The sequence below is a fragment of the Rattus norvegicus genome, chromosome 5 (genome assembly GCF_036323735.1).
Source record: "Rattus norvegicus strain BN/NHsdMcwi chromosome 5, GRCr8, whole genome shotgun sequence".
Classification (NCBI taxonomy): domain Eukaryota; kingdom Metazoa; phylum Chordata; class Mammalia; order Rodentia; family Muridae; genus Rattus; species Rattus norvegicus.
The window spans coordinates 125,882,907-125,890,891 of record NC_086023.1 but is presented as its reverse complement, the minus strand read 5'-3'; the positions used below and the strand labels follow the sequence as shown (position 1 = coordinate 125,890,891).

Sequence of the window (7,985 nt, the reverse complement as noted above, 5' to 3'; positions counted from 1 at the left end):
TAGGAAGGAGATTGCTATGCTCTGAACAGGAACTAAAGAGTTAATGAACCACCGAGGCTACAAAGAAGCCTTTGGTTTAAGATCAAAAGCAAGCAGCATAGGAACTGAGAAACCCGCCTTCCCCTGCCCACTTTCACATGGCGCTCTGAACCAGTATGGCTGACTCCAGCCTCCAGAACTGGGTCTTAGCAGAGTCTCAGTTGTTACACTGGAAACTGGAGCTGCAATCCAGGAGTGGGTTTACTATTTACCGGGTGTGACCACGGGACTGCTAGCAAAGCCTTGCCCTAGACACAGGTGTGAATGCTCTTGGACTTGGACCTGGTAGCCATTCTCTAGCATAGCCACGGATAGACCTAACTATTCTAGCTTGGGTCCCTGTCGGCAAAGTAGGAATGATCATATCTACTGTTCTGTGTTGCTAGGAGAACCAATTAAGTAGGGGAATCGATGGGAAAGAACAGCTGTTTCCATGGGATCCAGCTTTGTCTGGAATGGCCTTCTGGCTTGATTTACTATATGCATGCATAAAGACCAGCTGTGTTGATTTTAAGCAGCCATCTTTAATGTCCGGAATCTGTCCTGGGTTTGCTTCATGGGCCTGGGTGGGTAGATCCAAGGAAGACTGAGGATGGAGAGTGTGGGATTTGGATCACCAGGCATACATGCTTTTAGACATCCATGCTGATGGCATCTGCTTCTGCAGTCACTCTCTGTGTGCGATCTCAGTGGTATTTAGTACTATTTAGTATTAGTATTGTGTTATCAGTGAAAGAATGAATAGGGAACGTTGTCTCACCCCGTTGCTGGTGGATGTGGGATGTACTATCTGGATGCAGTGATTTATGTGGGCGTGTCCACCTGCACTTAGTAGGCAAGCACCTCCATGCTGCTGAGTCTATGCTGGGTGCTGAACCCATTCTTGCATTTGGACTGCCCACCTCCCCAAGAAGACAAATCCATGGTCAATAGTATACTGTTAAGGGTTTGATCACCACTATCTATGCTAGTAACAACTACTCTTAATGTAGTGGTTACTGACCATGTAACTGTAGCTGTTCAGGAAAGGGCAACGTTGGTACAGGTGAAGAAACATAGGGAAAGGTTCTTGGTTGATCTGGCAGGCCGTATTACCCATAAGCCACTAGTTCGTGTGTTTCGCATTTCTTCCCTGACCTGTCTCTTAATGACTCTATTTCAAGGTGGGAGTTTTCAGTGTTCCTTGACCCGACTCTGAGCCCCCATCTCTCTTTACAATTCCTCCCTGCACTTTGGTGTAATCCACACAGAAGTGTTTGCCGTTGTCCAGACGCACTGCTCTTTCACACCTGTTTCCCTTCTCCAAGTCTGACACACTTTGCTGCCGCCACAACCCCCGTCTCCTGACTTTCCTTCCACACCAAACTGTTTGCTGTTCACCCAATGCTTCCCTTTGTACTTCCCGAACAAGCGATTTCCTCTGCTGGGAGCCCGCCTTTTGTCTGCCTGCAGGGGCACCTTCCGATCTTTTATAAACCAACTTCAAATGTCTCCTCTGAGGAGCTTTCTCCCAGATCTCCACCAACAACCGTGAATTCCTCCTATGCTCTCCTTCCCTTCTGAGTGCTTCTCAGTCAATTATGGACGATATGGGTGATAAAGCAGACAAAAAGAAATGCCAGACTTTGCTCCCTCGGGAAGCTCAGATTTTAAAAATGAATTCTTCCTCTGTTGAGGCTCCTTTGGAGGGGGTGTCAGCCAGTGCTTGGAAACTGGAATGAATTTATCTCCATATTGATCTTGCCTGTCCCTGGTTTACTGTCTAGCTCGTTCTTGGAATCGGATTTCATTTCCAGGTGAAGTCAGGAAAGAAAATATTTTGCAGCTATCTGCTTGACTTTGCGATGTTTTATGCAGTTTATGAGTTGAAAGGCTCGCAGACCAAGGCATCAAGCACACATGAGACCAATCTACAGAAGTTTGGGAGCAGAGCCAAAGGTGGCCCATGATCGAGTCCTTGGACTCTGAATTTAGGTCAGAAAATTGGCTTTGGATTTTATTATTCTGCCTACTCCTAAGACACAAACAAGGTTTGAATTTCTGTTATGTTTCACTTAATTTTATAAGCAAGAATGTCCAAATTTGGAGAACACTACTCATTGTTTTTCTATTACCCTTGCAATCTCAAATTCAAGGGTAATAGAAATCTAAGTCCCTGGGAAGAGCCCTGGGTTCTAATTACTAAAGAGCACAGCAGGTATCTGTTCCCTTGACTTGTCCCCCTAAACTGTTCCATAAAAAGATTACAAAGTTTCTTCAAGATCTTTTACAACTTAAACATTTTGATTCCTGTCTTTACTATGTGTGTTTTCTTGCAGTAGAATCTAGCACACAGTCCTTTTTCCCCCTGCCAAGTCTCAAGCACAGTTCTGTGCTGTCCTTCTTGCTCCTTGTCACACATCATCTACCAGTTAGCAACATCTAGGCTTACGGACTCCAGCAAAGTCCACCTGATGTGATAACCGCCATTTAGTGTTTTCTGTAATTCCTCTCAAGGAATGTTTTCTGCATCCTGTGTGTGTATTTGTTTTCATCACTCTAATGAATACCTGTAAAAAGAACTCCCAGTTTGGAAGTTGAAGGGCACAGAGCTGACACTGTCATTTCTTTGATGATGACATCATGACTAATGGCAACAGTTGGGAGTATTTGCAGAAGACAGTTTCACTTCTATACATGAGACTGAAGAAACAAAAGAAACATGGAAATCAGCTCGGGCTTGGTAGCAATATGATTCTGTAGAACTCCTGTTGCTCTAGACTTTGAGCAAGACATGGCCACTGCTGCATCCTCTTCCTCCCTGGAGAAGATCTATGAGCTGCCTGGTAGCCAGGTCATGACTATTGGCAATGAGTGGTTTTGATACCCCAAGGTTCTTTTCCAGCTTTCCTTCCTGGGTATGGAATCCTGTGGCATCCATGAAACTACATTCAATTCCATCATGAAGTGTGACATTGACATCTGTAAAGACCTCTATGCCAACACAGTGCTGTCTGGTGGCACCACCACATACGTACCCAGGCATTGCTGACACGATGCAGAAAGAGATTATTGCCCTGGCTCCCAGCACCGTGAAGATCAAGATCATTGCTCCTCCTGAGCGCAGGTACTCTGTGTGGATCAGTGGCTCCATCCTGGCCTCACTGTCCACCATTCAGCAGTGGATCAGCAAGCAGGAGTACGATGAGTCCGGCCCCTCCATCATGCACCGCAAATGCTTCTAGGCGGACTGTCACTGAGCTGCGTTTACACTCTTTCTTTGACAAAACCTAACTTGCGCAGAAAGAAAATATGAGACAACATTGGCATGGTGTTGTCTGTCTTTTTATTCATTTTTTAAAAAAAATAAAAAGTTTTCTTGTTTGTTTTGGCGCTTTTGACTCAGGATTTAAAATTTGGAACGGTGAAGGCGACAGCAGCTGGTTGGAGCAAACATCCCCCAAAGTTCTACAATGTGGCTGAGGACTGTATATTGTTTTTTGTTTTTTTTTTTAATAGTCACTCCAAGTATCCATGTCATAGATGGTTACAGGAAGTCCTTCACCCTTCCAAAAACCACCCTGACTCCAAAGGGGAGGATGGTCACATCCATGCCCGAGTCCACATCAGGGAAGGTGACAGCATTGCTTCTGTGTAAATTATGTACTGCTAATTTTTTAAAAAAATCTTCTGCCTTAATGCTTCATTTTTGTTTTTAATTTCTGAACGCTCAGCTATCGTGGCCCCTTTTTTTGTCTCCCCCAACTTGATGTGTGAAGGCTTTGGTCTCCCTGAGAGTGGGTGGAGGTATTGAGGCAGCCAGGGCTGGCCTGTATGCTGACTTGAGACCATTTTAATAAAAGTGCACACCTTACAAACAGACAAACACACAAACAAAAGATTCCTTCCAAGAGAAGCAGCTCCATTGGTCAAGAGCCTGCCATCAGGTCTTTTTGTTACTGACCATCATTCATATGCGTATGTGAGTGAAAGCACCTGTAGAAGCCAGAGCTGTCAGGTCCCCTGGAGCTGGAGCTGTAGACATTGTGAACTGCCAGAGGTGAGTGCTGGGAACCAAACTTTGATTCTTGGTAAAGCTGTATATGCTCTTAATCATGGAGCCATCTCTCCAGCTTCCACATCCTACTCCACAAATATTCCCAATATCGTCACTCTGAGGACCAAGTCCCCAACACCTGAACCTATCAAAGAATGTACAACAGCCAAGCCATAGCACACAGCTTTCTTTAATCCAGGGTCTCAAAAACCATTTGCTATTGCCCTGATGTCTGTTGATCATGTATGCTCAGACTTTACATTTTGGTTCACACCATATCCTGCTGACATCAGCATTTGGCAAATTCTGTGTATGTCACCCCTAGTTACAAAGCCACAGGGAGTTTCTTGTTTGGTGTTCTTACATCCTGTCCCTATTATATTTCCTGCTTATCTTCTCCTACCGTGACTCCTTTTTTCAAAATATGTGGACTTTGCTCATTTTTCTATAATCAACCTTAGAGCTGATTATTTTTTAGTTATGTGTTTGTGGGTGGGGCTGGTTGGTGTGCAAGTATGAAGTGCAGGACTTTGTAACATCTAGAAGAGAGTGTCAATGACCTTGAGATGGGTTACATGTACTTACGAACTGCCTCACATAGATGCTGAGAACAAGGCTTGGGCCCTCAAGGGCAGTTCATATTTGTAACCGTTGAGCTATTTTCTTAGGCCATCGGTCTTGTTCTTTTTGACATATTTGGTAACTATAATCCAATTAAACCTAAGCCTGGAGATGTTTGCTTGTTCCTTTCTCTAGTCAGAGAGCAGCAGCCTTAATGAAGCCAAATTTATCCGTGTAGCCCAAGTCCCTCAGCTAACTGCAGATGGAGCTAATGTCAACCCTTGGTCTGTCCCTGGAATCTCTTGTTGCTAGATCTAGGTTGTACCTTCCTTCTTGGCCTTTTTTTCTGAGGCTCTGGATGGCTGATATAGAAAGAGCCTTGAGGAACGTGGAGAAAACTCAGCTCTGTAAGTTGTAACTATTGCTACTATGTTTACTACTTATGGCTATTATTATTGTATACAGCCATGATTTATCTTCAATTTCTTTTTAAAACTATTATTTAGTGTGTGTGTGTGTGTGTGTGTGTGTGTGTGTGCGCACGCGCGTGTGTACATGATGTGTGTGTGTGGACACAGTGTGTCATGGTATGCACATAGAGATCAGGGGACAACTTTGTGGAGTTTGTTCATTTCACCTTCACATAGGTTCTGGGGATAGAACTTAGGTTGTCGTGCTTATGTAGCAAGCATTTTATATGCTGAGCTATATCTCTGGCTCCATCTTCAGTTTCAAGATAAGAAATGTGCTCTTTTGTAGACACCGAGAATCTATTATCTTTTTACCTTCTCAGTACTGCCCTGAGAATATCATTACCTCAGGATGAGATAGCCCCTTCTGTAGGCCTCAAATTTCTCAGCAAAAGGACTGCTCCTTGTGGGAAAACTCTGCTAATTAAGGTAGAAGTCCACCCATGACCAGATAACCTCTTATCTCAGCACAAAAATGGAAGACTCTCTTCATTAGCAGAGTTTCTTTCTACTTCTCTGACCTTGTCTGGGGAGTTCTAAGCCCCCACACTCACCTCTGCCTGAGGAATGTCACATAGCCTCAATTAGTTTATAGGATCAATTTCCTTTCTCCTGACAAAACTTGTTCAGCCAGCACCTGAGATTCTTGAAATGCTTCCCCAGGCTAATGAGGTACGCCAGGTACCCTAAGTTCCCAGCCAATGACCTTGTCCATTCTAGATGTCCCTGCCCTTAGGCCCACAAAATTTTATAAGTCTTCATTAAGTAAAGTTGATCTGCCTACTGTCAAGTGGTCCCTGATGTGGTCATTCTTCCTATGTACTCTCAGGCTTCCGAATTCCCCCACCTGACTTCTCTACTCCTCATGCTCTTGTGGACTGTATCAGCTGGTGGTATATGAGTGCAGGGAGACCCAAAGTTCCTTACAGCAGAAGGACAAAACACTGAACAGGTACCCAGAGAGCATTTACTTAGAGAGAGATGATATCACGGCCCTGACCCACGTAAAGAACTAGAGAAGAAAGACAGTTTAGTCTCATGGACTGTAAAATTTACTTGAGAAATATAAATTAGTGTTAAGACATATTGAAATGACCAAAAAATTTTACAGAAAGGTCTTCTTTGGATAGAAGTCCAGGGACACCTGATTATTTTCTTTTGTTTTCAAGGGTCTTAGAAAAAAAATGTTTGAGAACTGTCCAGCCCCATACTCTGAGAAGCTACTAAAGAAGGTGTTGCAGTAGGCCCTGGAGAGTGAGCAAGAGTCCTCTGTGTCACAGGAGCCAGTCATAACTTTCTGAGAATAGTGATAAAGTTGGAAAATCTTTTGCTTGTTTGTTTGTTTGTTTTTGTTTGCTTGTTTGTTTGTTCTTAGTCCATAGCATCAGATTGTAGTGGTTGAAAAGATGAGGCAGACAAAGAATTGCAGACTTCTGAAGTCATCCAGAACGGTGGCAAAGATGTCAACTGATCCCAGGAATGTCCTCACAAGAACACAGAGCTAGGATAGAGACAGGAAGCAAAGCACAAGGAGTGGAGGATCATTGATATTAGGCCGCATCTTTATAGAATTTGCTTATGCTCTTAGGGCCTACTTGAGCCTCATTTCCTATAATCTTCCATACTGTGAAAGCCCAACATTATGGCTTGTTAGAGTAGACATCTAGTTTGTGCTGGTCCCCCAGGTCTCATGGTAATGTGGACATGGTTACGAATCAGTAACAAGCCTGAGAGAGAGATGGAGAGAAAGGGAAAAGTGAGTGAATGACTTGAAAAGAGTAGACATACTACCTCAAGGCAGAAATAGAGGCAAGCTCATGAGCACTGGTCCAAGACAGATGCAGCCAACAGGAATGATAGAATTATTGAGTTACAATCTTGGGTTGGATAATAAAACATATCAAAGTGTGCTGTGTGAAGAGGCTATTACAGATAGTATTTAAGTTATTCAGAGAATAGCTATAGACAGGGTTTGGTAGTTAGAGGAACCTGTTAGTGGGCATGCCACTTGGCCTGTGACAAGTCTTGAAGGAATGAGAAAAGGATGTAGATTAGCCAATGAGGGAAAAGGCATTAAGCCTAAAGTTCTGCAAACAAAGCAACTTGGCTCCTGAATTTGATTCACCATGGAGGAATTCACCCAAGGCCATCGGCCAACTGGAAGAGCTCAAAGGTCAAGGGCTGCACATTTTCTTCATAGAATTTTTCATTTATTTGAGCTTAAATGAGGCTGAATTCTTATGGGAAATGAGCACATGTTAAGCATCTCCAAAACCAGGAGGCTTCATAGCCAGGAAACTACGTTGGTCCGATAGTAATACAAATGACTAATACAATCCTCTTAGGTCTCCTGTGGTCAGAATCCCAGGAATCTGAGCTAGCAACAACGCAAATAGATGAAGGCAATTATGCAAGAGGTACCTCGGTGACTATCCTAGGGAAATGATGAGAGGCGTTCCCACTGCAGCAGCCTTATCCACCTATGAGATGGATGTAAATTATCCTGTACGTGGTTCATCAGGGTTACATCATAATGACAGCTCTTTAACCACCAACCCCTCTTGCTGGTTCTCCAAACAACTTTACCTTTTCAGTTGCCTTTGCAGGGTCCAGACTCAGGACAAGTTCTTTTGTAAGGATCCTATTGACCCTTTTAGTTCCAGACAGAGGTTTCTACTACTAGGATGCTCCATCTTCCCTTGTTCTCCACAGCATCTGGGAATGCTTAATTGTCATAGTTAGAACCTTACAAAGAAATATGAATGGATTCATTCCTCCCCCCTTTATCCTACTGGATTTTCAATAGAAATTTGAATATAGTTGAGTTTGCAGATAAGAATTCCTAGGCTTCTACCACTGGGCCTTTTTTGTCAATGGAC

At 43.6% G+C, this 7,985-nt stretch overlaps 1 pseudogene; it reads left to right on the top strand.

The window, feature by feature from the left end:
• Positions 1-2,794: 2,794 nt before the first annotated feature.
• Actb-ps9 (actin, beta, pseudogene 9) lies at positions 2,795-3,346 on the top strand (annotated as a pseudogene).
• The last annotated feature ends 4,639 nt before the right edge of the window (positions 3,347-7,985 follow it).